Source organism: Microtus oregoni, unplaced genomic scaffold (genome assembly GCF_018167655.1).
Source record: "Microtus oregoni isolate MIOR12 unplaced genomic scaffold, Mior012 000053F_ref0000044, whole genome shotgun sequence".
NCBI classification, from domain to species: Eukaryota; Metazoa; Chordata; class Mammalia; order Rodentia; family Cricetidae; genus Microtus; species Microtus oregoni.
In genome coordinates, this window is record NW_024543829.1 from 3,775,080 (window position 1) to 3,790,551 (window position 15,472).

Below are 15,472 nucleotides of genomic sequence, written 5' to 3' on the forward strand. Positions count from 1 at the left end.
ATTTCCCACCTGGCTTTGCTCTACTAAGTCATTGGCCGAATCAGCTTTGTTCATTAACCAATGGTAATAAAACATTCACAGCATACAGAGGAGAATCCATCCCACATCAAGCCACATAAGCAAAGACTATTTCATAATCACCCAAGGACTTGAACTGTGATGATACTACCCTTAAATGCAGTAATTCTACTACGTATTATTTGACAACCGAGAATCACTGTATACATGGAAACAAACACTTATTTTCCACCTTACTATGATAAAAAAAATGGCATGCTTCTTATTATGAGGCACATGTTCTCCAAAGACAACAAAATTAGTAGACTCCAAAATCGTCTCAGGATGACCAAAGATTATATATATTCATCATGTATAAAGACTCTGTGGTATATTAGTAAAACTCAGATGTTTTATTTTATGAATTACTTATTTTGGTTTGATTTTTACTCCTCTGTTTTAAGGAAAGTTTTGATGAAGAGGATTAAACCAATCCTAGGCATTAAACTGCTTAGATCTTTGACTTTGCACTCTTCTAGGCGTACAGAGCATTGAAAAATTTGTGTTTTTTAAGTGTCTGTTATGTAACTTTATGTACCATCCACAAAGAAACTGAAAGGAAGGATAATGGTAGAGCACTTACTATCCCTCAATACCAACACACCCTCAAATAAATTAAAGGTGTAAGGGATATGGTTATTTTTAAAGAATTTTCTAGGCACCACTTCCCCCTTGTTTTCCCTTTGTCCAGTGACAACGTTCTCTAAATTTTTGCACAGGAAGTATATTTTATTACTAATCCTCTACATAAAATAAATACACTCAACCCTATAAACTCAGATAGCATCCTCTTGCTTCTAAATAATGCCTAATTGATGAGTAAAATATTATGAAACAATTATTATATAACAATTGATACATGAAACTTAATGTTGGTTGACAACTTCACTGCACAGCTGTAAAGGATTATCTATAATAGGCTAGACTCAGAGTTTCTGTGAGGGATTATCTCTAGGAAGTTATTTGAGGTGGAAAGACTAACTTTGGGTGGTTCCATTTCATGAGCTAGAGTCCTTTACTGAAAAAAAGGGGACAAGGGACAGAGAAAGGGTTGAGAGGTAGAGACAGAGAAAAACAGAGAGCAAGTAGATGCCCTGAATTTATCTCTCTCTGTTTCCTGACTGAAAACACATTGTGACCAGCTACCATGCTTCCTGCCACAATGAGTTTCTCACCATTATGAACTGTGCTCTTGAACTGTGAACCACAATAAAAAACCTCTTTTATTCCTTCAGCTGCATTGTTAGTTCTTTGATAAAGCAATGAGCAAAGTTAAATAACATGGAAACAATGAACCAAAGAGGGTAGAGTGTTCTTGATAGGCGGCAAAAATTTTTTCGTTAGAAAGAAAATAAAATCCTTCTTTGTACAAAAGATCTTGAGTAAATATGTTAATTATACTGCAATTTTAAATGCATTTTTCTGAGTGTGGACTGTGCAGCTGTGATGACAGCCATGGGAGGCCAAGGAATCAGGGAAGGTCAGAAATTACAGGCTATCTTCAGCTATGCAACAAGTTCAAGGCCAGCCTAGGCTACAGGAGATTCTTTGAAAGGAAGATTTTGAAATTTTTATAACAAGATCTGAAAGAATGAAATACATTGTGCTTTTAAGTGCTCTCTACAGGAATATCACCATATTTAGAGAGTTCATATCCTTGACACATGCATAGCTATGAAAATGTGTAGACATTCTACAATAGGCAGAAACCTTGTTAATGTAGTCATATTTACTTAGCCTCTTCTGGACTGATCAAATATAATTTATGATGGCTAAACATTAAATGCTACCCTTGTGACATAGTTAACAGAATTTGAAAGATGAAAAAACATTTTTTTCTATTCATCAGCTAATCAAAATGGATATTTTGGCTATTGTATTAGTAATACTTGAAACAAGTACTTTTTCCTGAGCTTGGGATTCTGAGGAGCTAGTGGAGAAGCACAGATGTGTCTACACCAGGAGCAAGACAGAGGCATCACAGTATCCCCAACATTGTTTTTGTTCTTTATCTGAGTCCTCAACAATTAACTAGTACCCATCCACTGAGAGTGGATTTTCCCTATTCAGTCAGTCCACCAACGAGAGCCAGTGTTGCTATGAATTCTTTAATCTAGACAAGTGAGTCCCTGAAATTAACCATCATAGCAGCTTCCCTAAAATCAATCCTTTTTATTTGTCACTGTCCTCCATGTTCCCCAGAGATCACTCAACATACTCAAAATTCCCCTGCCTCGGCTTCTTGAAGCCTGAGATTACAGTCATAAATCACCATGATGAGTTTCCGTTTCTTTTCAGAAGTGACTTACTTTTATTTTCTGTAGTCATTATTTTGATCATTAATTTTATTTTGGAGAAATGCAGTATGTGTGAACATTTATGAGTTACAATAGGATGTTTTGATTCTTATATACATAGAATAATGGTAAATTAGATTAATTAGAAAACCCATAAAGAAATGATGAAAATTTAAAGTGATGTATATGCTAATTATCTTTGCTCATTATTTTAACACTGAAAATCTAGAATGGGAAAAGAAACCTCATTCATTAATCTCACTATGCTGTTTTCCATGCATGGCTCACATTCTTAATCTCACTACATTATTTTTTCCAGTTTAATTTTTACCATTAAATAAATAATCTTCAGTTTTATTTAGCACCTTATTTACTGTATTTTCTTCATAATAAATGCACAGGTGTTTTAATAGTCCCAAAGTACTATTTTAGGTACCTATATTGTTTCATTTGTTTGGCAATCTACTCTATTTCTACTATTTAAAATACAATGGTTTTGTGCAGGATTTACCCATGCTTCAGGATCTTATGAGCTTCTTTGCTTTCTTATTACAACCCTTACTAATATACCTTGCAAATAACAATGTGAAGCAATAATTAGACTTTGAAAGCTACTTACCTTTTCCTGAACACAAAAACTACAGAACAATAGAAATTAATTTTCAGTTTTCTTTTTAAGCCATTCAACACATGCTGACCCATATTCATGAATCAATTACTAACTTGATATGGCAAATCCTACACAAATATTCAGTAGCTTCCTGTTCCCTGCAATAAAACTTCCAGTTCTTTATTATAGAATTTTATATTTTTATCTTCTGTTTAAAAAATATTTTCTGTGACTTATTTACAATTATGTCCATCTTAAATTTTAAATCTTCATTCCTGGGACATTTAATCAAGAACAAATATATGTATTGTGAGGAATCTCTTCTATAGAAAAGTTTTTATACTAATAAGAAATATTCTTATACTTAGCACATTCCTCAGCACCACCATTTGAGTGTCTTAAGGCCTGACAACCTTAAAACTTCAAAAAACGATCTGACTGGAATACGATGTTTCCACAAGCGTTTGCAATTCTGAACGTGGCAAAGCCATCTACCAAATTCCATCAAATTCATCATCATAACTTATACAGCCCATTGTTTCTCTCTTCTAATTGCCTCTTGAGTCTGGGCCTGTATTGTCCTGCATACTATGATCAACTAGTCTGAGCATGATGTATTTAGCTTACTTAGTTTGTTGTAAATAGATAATTTTTGTTGTTTTGAAAACCATCACTGACAGACTATTATACCATCATCAGACAGTGCTACTTCATTAGTAAAACATTCTTTAGCTTCCTGTGGCACATACAACATCTTTATCATGCTATTTTAGTATATCGTCTAGCCTTTACGCGCTAGTCATATCTAAAATCACAAGTGCCTCTAATTCTGATATAGCTACAGTGTCATATCTCAAAGCTCTAGAATTACCACCACTTTTTAAATATTTTTATTTAACTTTTTCATTTTACATACCATCCCCAGTTTCCCCTCCCTCCCCTTCTCCCACTCCCCCAATTCCCATGTCCATACTCTTCTCTGAAAGGATAAGGCATCCCATAGGGAGTCAACAAAGTCTGATATACAAAGTTGAGGCAGGACCAAGCCTCTCCTCCCTGTATCAAGGCTGAGTAACATATCCTAGGGCATGGACTCCACAAAGCCAATTCATGCACCCAAGAAACTAGAAACAACATAGATACCTCACAACCGAAGAATGGATAAAGAAAATGTGATGTGTTTACAATGGAGTATTAGTCAGCAGTTAAAAAAAATTGACGTCTTAAAATTTGCAGGCAAATGGATAGAACGAGAAAAAAAAAAACCATCCTGAGTGAGATACCCAGACCCAGAAAGACAAACACAGCAAGTACTAACTCATAAGTGGTTATTATATGTAAAGCAAAGGATAATCAGACTATAATACACAATCCCAGAGAAATTAGGTAAGAAGCATGATTCTAAGAGATTTTGCCACTTTTTGATGCAGAATTTAAGTCATGTATCTGTGTGAAAAATTTTAGATAAAAGTGCTGCAGAGATAGCAGAAAAACTGTAGAGTTTTCTGTGCAATGTGATGACTTTAACTCCATCCTCAGAGCTCACATAGGAAAGCTTCAAGTGATTTCCCGTGCCTGTAACTTCGATGCAAGTGAGGTGGAGACAGATGTCTTAAGTTCACTGGCCACCAGCCATAGCACACTTGTCAAGCTCCAGCACTGTGAGTGACATCTTTTATCAGAAAGCAAGGTGGACAATGGCCAAGCAATGATAACTGGCTGATCTCTGATGCAAGCATGCATGTGCACATATATAAACATGCACCCCAAACATGAACTCCTTGTGTACCTGTCTTTTGTAAAGTAAAACTGGCTATGTGAAGTCTCTATGTAATAGAAAATGGAATACGGCATTTCAGAATATGGCTGGTAATATAACAGAGATATATATGGAGAGGCAGTAACACATGCCACTTTTATTTTGGTGACACTTTGACAGATTTGAATGCAGGAAAAGGCCACTTTCCGGAGAGATGCTGGTCACTGATTATGTTTTATAATAGAGGAGAATACCATAAAAGGGAAAAAGAAAGAGAACTGCTAAGGAAAAGAGGGTTCTTAGAAAGAACTTTGCCATCTCTACATCATGTTGCCTTAGCTGGAATTTCTGGTCTTCAACGAGCTGAAGAGCAGCAGTGGTTTGAATGTGTATACCCATGACATTTATCAAATCCATAGATATTAAATGGTAGGCAGAGTTTCACTAGGCACAAAAATTCAACAGTGATAAATCACTAATTATTCTCTCATTTGCACTATGTCTAAAAAATGTTTGCATAAAGTTGGTAGTAGCAAGCATGTTGGGTAAAATCTTTCAGCCTGCTATGAAGAAGCAAGTGACCTATGGGGTCAGCATGTAAAAACCATAGTGTATTCATCCATTTCTTTATTCATGAAGCAGACACTTCTCAAGAATGCTTACTTCACAGTAGAGTGTTATTAGGACCTCTTCCTTATAAGATTATGTAAAATATTGTGCTCACTTAAACTTTCAAATTCAAAATAATGCTCAAATCCCATGTTTCCTTTTTCAACTTTAAGACTCTAACTAGGAAACACAATATATTGAACTTTCTAGCTTTCTCTAACTCATTTCCACTTTGTCGTTAGTAATAGGTTTATGAGAATATAGGAGTAGGAATTATTAGTCATTTTCTTGGTGTTAGTCATTTTTGAAAATCTTTATTTCTTTGAACATTTCTCCTGTGTTCGGATTGTATTTTACACAAAAATCCTCTACACAAGCTTTACAACCATCCATCACAGAGTTAATTGAATGGTGTGTTTTTTATTTGTTATCTGTTCTGTCAATCAAATAAAATATCTTTTCATGAAAGGCAAAACAGGCTTTTATTTAGAATGTATCATAAAGGGAAAACCATGCTCACCAATAAGGCTTTGCTCTCATATGCAGTGGCTTTATTTGATTTTCATCATACACTATAATTCCTCATCTGCTAAAGTATTATAAATGTTCCCCTAGGCATTTCTGTGAACCCTTTGTGAGATACACAGAGAAACTTTTCAAAAGAATTCTAGGCAGTGAATCAGCACAATGTCAGACGAAGCAGCACCAAACACCAGCTCTTCACAGAAACGTCAAGAAACAGGTACAAACTGAACCAACTTTGTCAAAAGTCAGGAAAGCAGTCAAAGGTATCCAGCAACTGAGCAAACTTCAACACCCCACTTTTAAAAGAGGTAAGAAGAGTGAGACAGAAGATCAATTGGAAAGAAGGAAATGAACAAAGACAGTTGCTCGACAAGCCTACCAAGCTCAACAGTTACTTTTGCATAAATACAGCCTAAAATCAGACAGAAAGAGCAGCACTAAAGGTTTATTTTGGCCAAAATAACTCTTTTCAGAGAGTTGAAGCTCTGATGATTCAAATCATGTGCTTACTTAGGATGCAAGGTTGACAGGGATGTGTAGCACAAGAGGCTGTCATGAGATCATGACAAAAAGTAGACAGACAGACAGATCCAGACAGACAGTGAGACAGAGACAAGGAAAGGAAAAAGATGCCCCCAAGCACCTATCCATAACTATTTCCTCCAGCTAAGCATCATCTCCTAAAAATTTCAAACCTCCCAAAATATCACTATCACCTGGGAACCAGCACTGAAACTTGAACTTATAGGAAACACTTCTTATCATATTCAAAACTTAATTTTACTAGCTGACTCTCAGAGTCACATGAGCATCTCAAATGTACATACCAAGCTTTAACATAAATCCACTGTTGCCAAAGGTTAAAGTCCTGAGTCTCTATTCAGATTCAAGCAATTGGTTATGAGCCTTTGTAAAATAAAAATAAAAAGACTATTTACTTACAAGATCCAATGGTGTAGAATGAGCATCCCCATCCCAGATGGGAGGGGTATAAACATGGAAAAAATGCATAGCCAAACCAGTACTGTGCACCAGCAAATCAAATATAAAGTCCTATAGCCCAGATTTGTCATCCCACGAATGTGGTGCTGTGGAATGAGTTCCAAAAACATGGGAAGCCTTCCTAAACAGGGTCTCTGTGGGAACTGCGTTTTTAAGGCTTTTGGTGTCTTGTTCAAAGAATTCAAAGAAGCTGACACATACTAAAAAGAAAATACACACATCAAAATGTTGGCAACTTATTGTCAGAGATGTACCGTTGCTACCAACTATCAAACACAAGCTGAAATATTAAACTGCTCTTTTGAGTCTGCCACATTTAGCCATCTGCAGCATATACCTGACTACAAAATGTAATTCCCCCTTATTGCCCTGCTTGCTTTCCATAAACTTGAACTCCTATTGTTAGGACCTACTGCATCAGCATTCTAATTTGGCTTTCTTTTACTGTTATTTTCTGAACACTAGGAATCTATCCCACGAAACCTGTACTACTTTTGTTTACTTTCATGCCTCAAGCTAAAGTGATATATATCAGACAATAGCTTCAAATTGTTTGAGAAATATGTGATTGGGGTCACAAAGAATAAAGCAGTGAAAACCTATGACTTTGAAGTTTGGTATTATCAAAATAAGAAGCGACAGATTTACAGTAAAAAGAACAGTAGATGCCTGACTGTGCTTTCAGGATATTTCCCATTGTTGGCAAGAATCTTAGGTTAGACATAGAATGTTACTGAGTAAATAGGACCAGGCACATACTCCGTGTTTACAACAGAAGAAAGAGAAGCATGTAAATTTTCTGTGTAAGTGGATTATATTTAATAATGATTAATATATTCATTAACATGAACTTAATTGCATCTTAAGGATTAGTGGATCGAGAACATTGGGTGGAGGAGAACCATTAAGGCTGAGCTGCTTGTCCTTGGCTTTATTTCCACATGTAGCAGTCTGGCCTCTTAAGGCAAAAATAGAAGTGAAATGAGCATGTAACCATAGAAACCGCATGAGGCAGTTAAAGGAAAAGGCACTTAAGGTGTAAAAACACCAAGTGAATATACAATGCATAACAAAACATATCTGTAGATGTCAAACTGAAGTATAGGTATGACTATTGTTCACAAGAGTCTTTGACAGTAATTCTAGCTCATAAGGCGATTCCTGCTAAGACATAAATTTTAGTGTGCTGCTCCAAAGATAAAAAGAGGAAGGAAAAAAAAAACCTACCAGTAATTGTAGTCTTTTAGCATGACACTAAGAATGTGATAGAAGGCACATAGAATTTAATCAAGTTAAATTTAATTTAAAGGGATATTACAGTCTTTAGTCAATAATCAAGGAGCTTTGTTGAATTTGTGAGTAAGTAGACTAGCACTTTTTCTAATAGGTCTTTTAATTTTTAAAAGGTGTGCTTGTGTAGGGGGGTGGTATGAGCATGTGAGTGCAGGACCCAGGTGGCCCAAAGAGAGTGCCAGATGCCCAGGAGCTAAAGTTTCTGCCCTGGCTGTGAGCTCCCTAGGTAGATGCTAGGAACCTAACTCCAGTCTACTCTAAGAACAGAAGCCACTCATGACTACAATACACCTCTCCAGCCCTTGAAGTTTTAGTATTTATTAATGAGAATTCGAAGTCTCCAACTAGAAAATCAACTGAATGTAATGAATAAACTGCCGAGGTCAAGGTGTGGTATAAAGCTAAAGTCAGATAACTTATTCATTATATTGGCTAGAAATAAACTGTTGTTAAAAGCACTACCAGTTAGCAGTTCTATCTCCCAAACCCCCAAATAGTCCATTATCAGAAACATACATTGTTTTCATATATATGTGGTTTAAGGAATGCATCCATCAGTGCTGATAAACTGTGAAATAACTTTCTACACACACACACACACACACACACACATATTTCACATTAGTATGATATTTAGACTCATTTTCCATTTCAAAGTCATCTCAATATATTTGTAGACTATTTTAAAAGCTAAATTATCCCTAATTTTGAAGTTTTTTTTTGTCCAAGCATTTCCTGAAAGGGATACTCAACACATTAAAGTCACTAACAAATGGTTACACTACATTTTCCATGTAGCATTTATTCAAATAATATTTAATAAAAGTTAGAATATCCCTTGGCTTACTGTCTTCTCAGAAAATGTAGGAGTCATGAAAGTAGGAATAGAGTCTTTAATCATAAGCTCTCTGTTCCCTAACATAACACTGTGACTAGTGATAAATAGACACTTCATGTATTCAATGAAAAAGAAATAAATTAAGAAATTTAAGTGTCTGTAAATGGGTGAAAAGAAAGTATATGTAAGGAAAAGATAGACAAAAATAGGGTATTAGAAGGTTCCTGGAGCTTAACAGTTAAAGAAGAAACACATCTACATCTAAAGGGTGTTATCAAGATTTTAAACCACTTTCAAAAAACAACAACAACCAGGGGGACTTTTTGCCACACTAAAGTTTTTATTTTATTTTGAGATAGAATGTGATGCTTCTATGCATCTGAACGCTGCCCAGTATTCAAATCAGGTGTCAAGCAAAAATTAAAAACAGATCTGAGAAGCATGTCTGCAAAAGAAAACTTTTGTACACATGAAACCTTTTAGTAATACAGGAAAATATCCCAATTTTGCAAAAATAATCTGTTGCAAAAGTTACAAGGTATAAGCATTTAAAGCCACTGTCACCTCAAGTTCCAAGTCACAAAACTGAGCCAATAAGAAGCAAATTAAAAGCTCCGCACTTCCCTCAAGAATAACAGGAGCAGAAGGAGGGAGAACATGAGCGAAGAAGTCGGGACCACGAGGGGTGCACCCACCCACTGAGACAGTGGAGCTGATCTACTGGGAGCTCACCAAGGCCAGCTGGACGGTGACCGAAAAAGCATGGGATAAAACTGGACTCTCTGAACATGGCGAACAATGAGGGCTGATGAGACGCCAAGGACAATGGCACAGGGTTTTGATCCTATTTAATGTGCTGGTTTTGTGGGAGCCTAGCCAGTGTGGATGTTCACCTTCCTAGATATGGACGGAGGGTGGAGGACCTAGGACTTACCACAGGGCAGGGAACCAGGACTGCTCTTTGGACTGGAGAGGGAGGGGGAGAGGAGTGGGGGGAGGGGGAGAAGGGTGGGAGGAAGGGGAGGGAAATGGGAGGCTGGGAGGAGGTGGAAACTTTTTTTTTTCTCCTTTTCTCAATAAAAAAAAATTCAAAAAAAAAAGAATAACAGGAAAGTTCAATGGGCAAGTTCGGAGTCAAATAAAAATTTCTTGGTTTAAATATATTTGCATACATACATATATTTATGGGATAATTTTGCACATGCATGGAAATGTCATCAAAAATCCTGGAGCTAGGATAAGGGAAGCAAATTTAATTCTTCTGCAAGATCAACAGGCACTCGTAACTGGTGAGCAATCTCCCCAGTCTCGCAAATAAAAATATCTTGAAGCTTAAAACACAAGGGAAGAGGACATATTCATTAACAATGGGAACTGTGGCTTAGGGATACAGATCCAGATACCCTAAGAGCTGATAAGAAAGTCTATAATCCAACTTCTATGGCAAAATGGGAAGGAAGTTTTAGTCATTTCTGAACTGCTGATTATGGTGGAGGAGGGATTAATGTCTGGGTTTATAGCTTATCCTTCCCAATGGCAACTGCCCTATTAAAATACTTAGGCCATATTGAGTGCATGCTGGTGGCTGTAGCAAGGGCCATTAGATGACATATTTTATTGTGGGTCAGATAATAAAGTTCCCCTGCAAGTGGGTGGGACCTTGTATTTCTATTATGAGCAACAGAGTATGATGGAATACGATGTCTGATTAGGTCCTTGGAGGAAAGGATTGTACTCTGCCATTATTTCCTCTCCCACTCCATTCACAGAACCCAGACACACAGCAAGTGTTGAAACTGTCACCTTGTACTGCAAGGTAACTGTGAGGAAACTAGGAGATGCACAGATGCTGTGCAGATGCTGCATCATCAGCTTCACAGCTATATTATTCTAGTTATTATAAACTCTCCACCAGCATTTTCACAATGGAAGTTATCAAACAGCAGTTACAGAATTTCTCTTCCATTTCTTTATATCTAAAATACAGGTATCTGTAGCTACCTGTTACTATTAATCATTGAGTTAAATAAGAAGGTATGAGAAAGCACTCAGCATGATCCTCATTTGTCTTCGTGACTTTTCTCACCACTGATTTAAAATCCTAGAAAGGCGACTTAATGGAGGGAAGATTCTTTTATTTGGCTCACAGTTTAAACAGATGTATCCACCATGATGGGAAAAACACAGTAAAGGGAGCTCATAGCTGATGTGAGGGGAGCACATGTCTGGGCAGATCAGAAAGCAAATAAATTAATTAATTAATTAAAAATAAACTTAAAAATGGAAAGATAACAGACCCAATCTTCAGAACTCAAGGTTTAATTCTCCATATCCCTAGCAACCTAGTACCTACAGCTTCAACCCACTGCCTGAAAGTTCAAAAACTTTCTTAATAAAACAAACAAACAAACAAAAACCTATGTGATAATCAAACATTCAAACAGAAGATGTCAGGGGCATTTCACATAAAGTCCATTGCATTCTGCCCCTGGGTCCTGTGGGTTTGTGGTCATCAAATGTAAAATGCATTTAGGTCAACTCCAACAGTCATGACAGTCTTAGAGTTCCAGTCCAAAATCTCTTCTGGGATTAAGACACCCTCTCAGGGGTGATCTCATGTATAATGCAAAAGCAACTTATATAATTACATTATAAAATGATACCAAATACACAGTCCCACTTACCAAAGGAGAGAACAGAAAGATGAGAAGGAAAAAAAAAAAAAGATCCAAGCCTGACTAAACCCTCATGAAGCAAATACCAAACCTTACAGCGGCACATCCAGAATTCAGCGCTCATGACGATACTATCTGGATTGTAGCCCGTTGATTAATTATGCCCTTCTATCTCCATTGCCAAGAGCACAGGTGACCTTTTTTTCATGCTCCAGCTCTACATCGTGCCTGCAACTTTCCTCAGTGAATGCCTTGCATTTCTTCCATCACTCACATTCTGAATTCTCCATTGCAACTTAGACTTCACCTCCCCGTTCCATTCTTAGCACACACAGAAGCTTCATACAGGGAATTCAATCCTAGGCCTATTGCCTTGCCTCACAGTTTTCTGGATTCTTGGCTAAAGTTTCCATACCCCCACTCAATTTTAAATATTGTGAGAGACTGCAAAACCAAGAGTGTCTGAATGCCAAATTCACTGCTTGGTCTAAATGTAGCCTGTCTTTCCTGGACCACAGCTGCAGCAACCTCGAAGAAAGTTTTAAACAATTTCTCTGGAAGACACCACCTGAGGATGTGTTGGAAGAGTTTTGATGTCTCAGTCTCCTTAAAAACGAATTTAATAATGGAGTCCTTACTATTATGATATATATATATAATATAAAAATATCCTCTTGGGATTTGAAGGTAAAGAAATTCATGTGCACTTACCATAATCACAATGAGTTCTAACTGCTTTCTCAGTCTGGTCCCGTAATATTTTTATCACCCTACCATGCCTCTCTCCTTGATCTTTTGCTCTTTAGCCCCACTAGCTACTATCTTGCTTCTTGCCAATTATTTTCAATGTCTCACTAAAGGTTATCATATAAGGTAAGAACCTATATGCTTGGCTCTGTATCTTCTGGCCAAATTCTGAAATGTTGAGACTGAATTCAAAAGCCATGGTCTAAGTTAGTTCGTGATAGAAATTTTAAAATGGTATAACAGTCATTCTGCATTCAGATGAGGTGCTGATGGTGAGCAGATGCAGTTTTTTTTTCTTTTGAATATGGTAGAGCAATGAAGTTTTATAAAAGTCAGCAAATGACTGCATTGACACTTCCAATTGTCAATTAGCTTGAAACAATGTTACAGAATCTGAAGGTTCTGTTGGATTTTTTCTCCACAACAGCCTCTGAATACTTATAAATTTCTCTGTATTAGCAGATATATTCTAGAAAACATTTTGTCTTATTACTACCAATTAAAAAGAGTTAGTAGAAAATTAATTTGCAACTTCTATATATGCTATAGGAAACTGGGATATATAAAGATATTTTGATTGATAAGCTTTAAAAGATTTCAAAGAATCAATTTATCACTAATCATCAATCATCAAGTAGGGATTTTGTTTTTGCTGTTTTATTTTTGGTAAGTTTTGAGCTTCAATATGCTTGGAGAGATGTGAGTAGAGTCTTGGGACAGTCTTATTCATCCTTTGCATGTTTAAATACAAATGAGTTGTATGTTTCAGTGGTAACTACAATAACTCCAGCAAACTCCAAAGACCTTTCTCTTGTCTTTAGGATCAAAACTAGATACATCCAATTCCTGTTGCAATATCAAGTTCACATTATTTCTGGCAATGCCACATTATCAGCCATCTTAAAATATTTATAACTGAAGAAAAATTGTTTGGTTAATCCTTGCATAACAAGCCTGTGAAGTAGGATGACACTCAAAGTGTGAGAATTCAGTACCAGATTGGAAAACATGATAAAAAATCTTTTCCAGAAAAGACTATTTGGTCGCTGACAATCTTATATGATCTATGGTTGATATATATCTAATAACTTTAATGATTTGATGCACTAAGTCTTGCTTATCCTTCTAGAAAATTAATGCCCAACAAACTAACAGATCTTGTAACATGTTGAGCAATGAAAGAGACTGTCAAGAGCCACGTGATCATGATTCAAGGTGAGACTCAACTCCTCCCTTTAATGTGACCTTGGGCCAATAAGTCTAGCATGGTGACATTTTCCATCAATAAATTGAGATTAATAATAACCTGAAGTTCATATGTCTCCCAGGTTTAAGGACACTAAAACCTTAAATTGGGAGTGTGGGAGCAGGGAAGGGTGAAAGAGAAGAGAGAAGGAAGGAAGAGGAGAGGAAAAACTGTATAACTCAATAAAAAAATTTAAAAATAAGGTAGAAAGGGAAGAAGAGATGCTCAATGTCAATTTCCAGCGTCCACACACACACACACATGTGTACCAGCACCATGCACACAGAAAAAAATCTTGATACTGTTATCTGAGAAAAGTAGAATAGAAATTACAGAATTATTGCACTGATACATAAGAGATACTGTATTAAAAGTAAAGAAAATAAAATCCTTACATAAATAAGTTCATTATTTGTTATGCATTATTTTTTAAATACAAGTTTACACAATGTATACCGGCAGCAGAGCAAAAAAAAATATCAATTATATAGAGAGTTAGCTAAATTTCTTATAAGATATTGCTTAATCTGAAGTTGAAACAATTACTAGGACAATAATAAGACAACATGAGTTAATAAGTTGCAGGAAACATGACAAGATATGCAAATATATAAAGATCAAACCTTTTAAAAATATATATTAGATATATAAAGATTATATATGTATATGTACATATATATATATATATCAAACACACACACACACGTGTGTTTTGCCTGAATGTATGCATGTATTGTGACATTCATGCCAGATGACCCATAAGGTCAGAATTGATCATCGGATCCTGTGGATCTTGAGTAACAGAGAGCTGTGAACTCCCATATTAGAGCTCTAAAACACACCCAGAAAATATTTTTAACAGCTGAGCCATTTCTCTAACATTAAATAAGTCACTTTTTATGGAATACGTATCATAATACTATTCAAAAACCAAATATGAAAGAAAACAGTGGGTGCTGAGGCTAGATGAGAACTTATTCTTTAGATGGTGCATATTATTTTAAAGAATATAGACTTTCCGATGGTAAAGTCAGAGGAAATGAATCTTTAAATTTTATATAACAAAGAGACAGGAGCCCTCCTTGAGGGTCAGTGAAAAATTAATTACATGGAAATAATCACAATAACTGAGCTGGAACTAATACTTCTTAAGCATTACAGCTTATTCTGGACTTAAAAAAAAACTTATCTACAGATCATGACTTCTAGGAAAGAAATTCAAACAGAATCCAAATATAATAAGCAAGTTGAATTAGCAAACCAGGTGGTGTGGAGGAGTGATTTAGACATGCCTCAAACACCAAACAGAAAGATTAATCTATTTATGTTGTATCTTTAGCATTGCCATTATTAGACAGAGAAAAAGGAGAGATGTTAAATGTGCATTTTAAGATATAATATGTGTGTAAGCTTTCCAAAAGTTACAAAACCAAGATAACTATAGACTATGCTTGCCCAAGGTCTTTCTGGAACAGAAATAGAAAAGAAACTAAAATAGAAAATTCAAATAGAAATTAGTCTTAAATTTAAAAAAAAATCAGTAAGTTTTAAAAAGGCAAGAAGTATTGTTATTGATCTGTTTAAAATAAAAGATTAATTTTACATGATAGATTAAGTATTAAGTATTGGCTAGTTTTCTACGAGCTAACTAAAAATTTATGCTTCACTAAAACATCTTGATTTTCTATATGAAATACTATCGACAAAACTGGTGAAATTTTCATATTCTTTCAGTCATTTATTCCCTGAAATATCGGAATTTCCCAGTTATTTAGGGAACTTCCAAATTGAAATGTTAAGCTTGTAGTTGATCC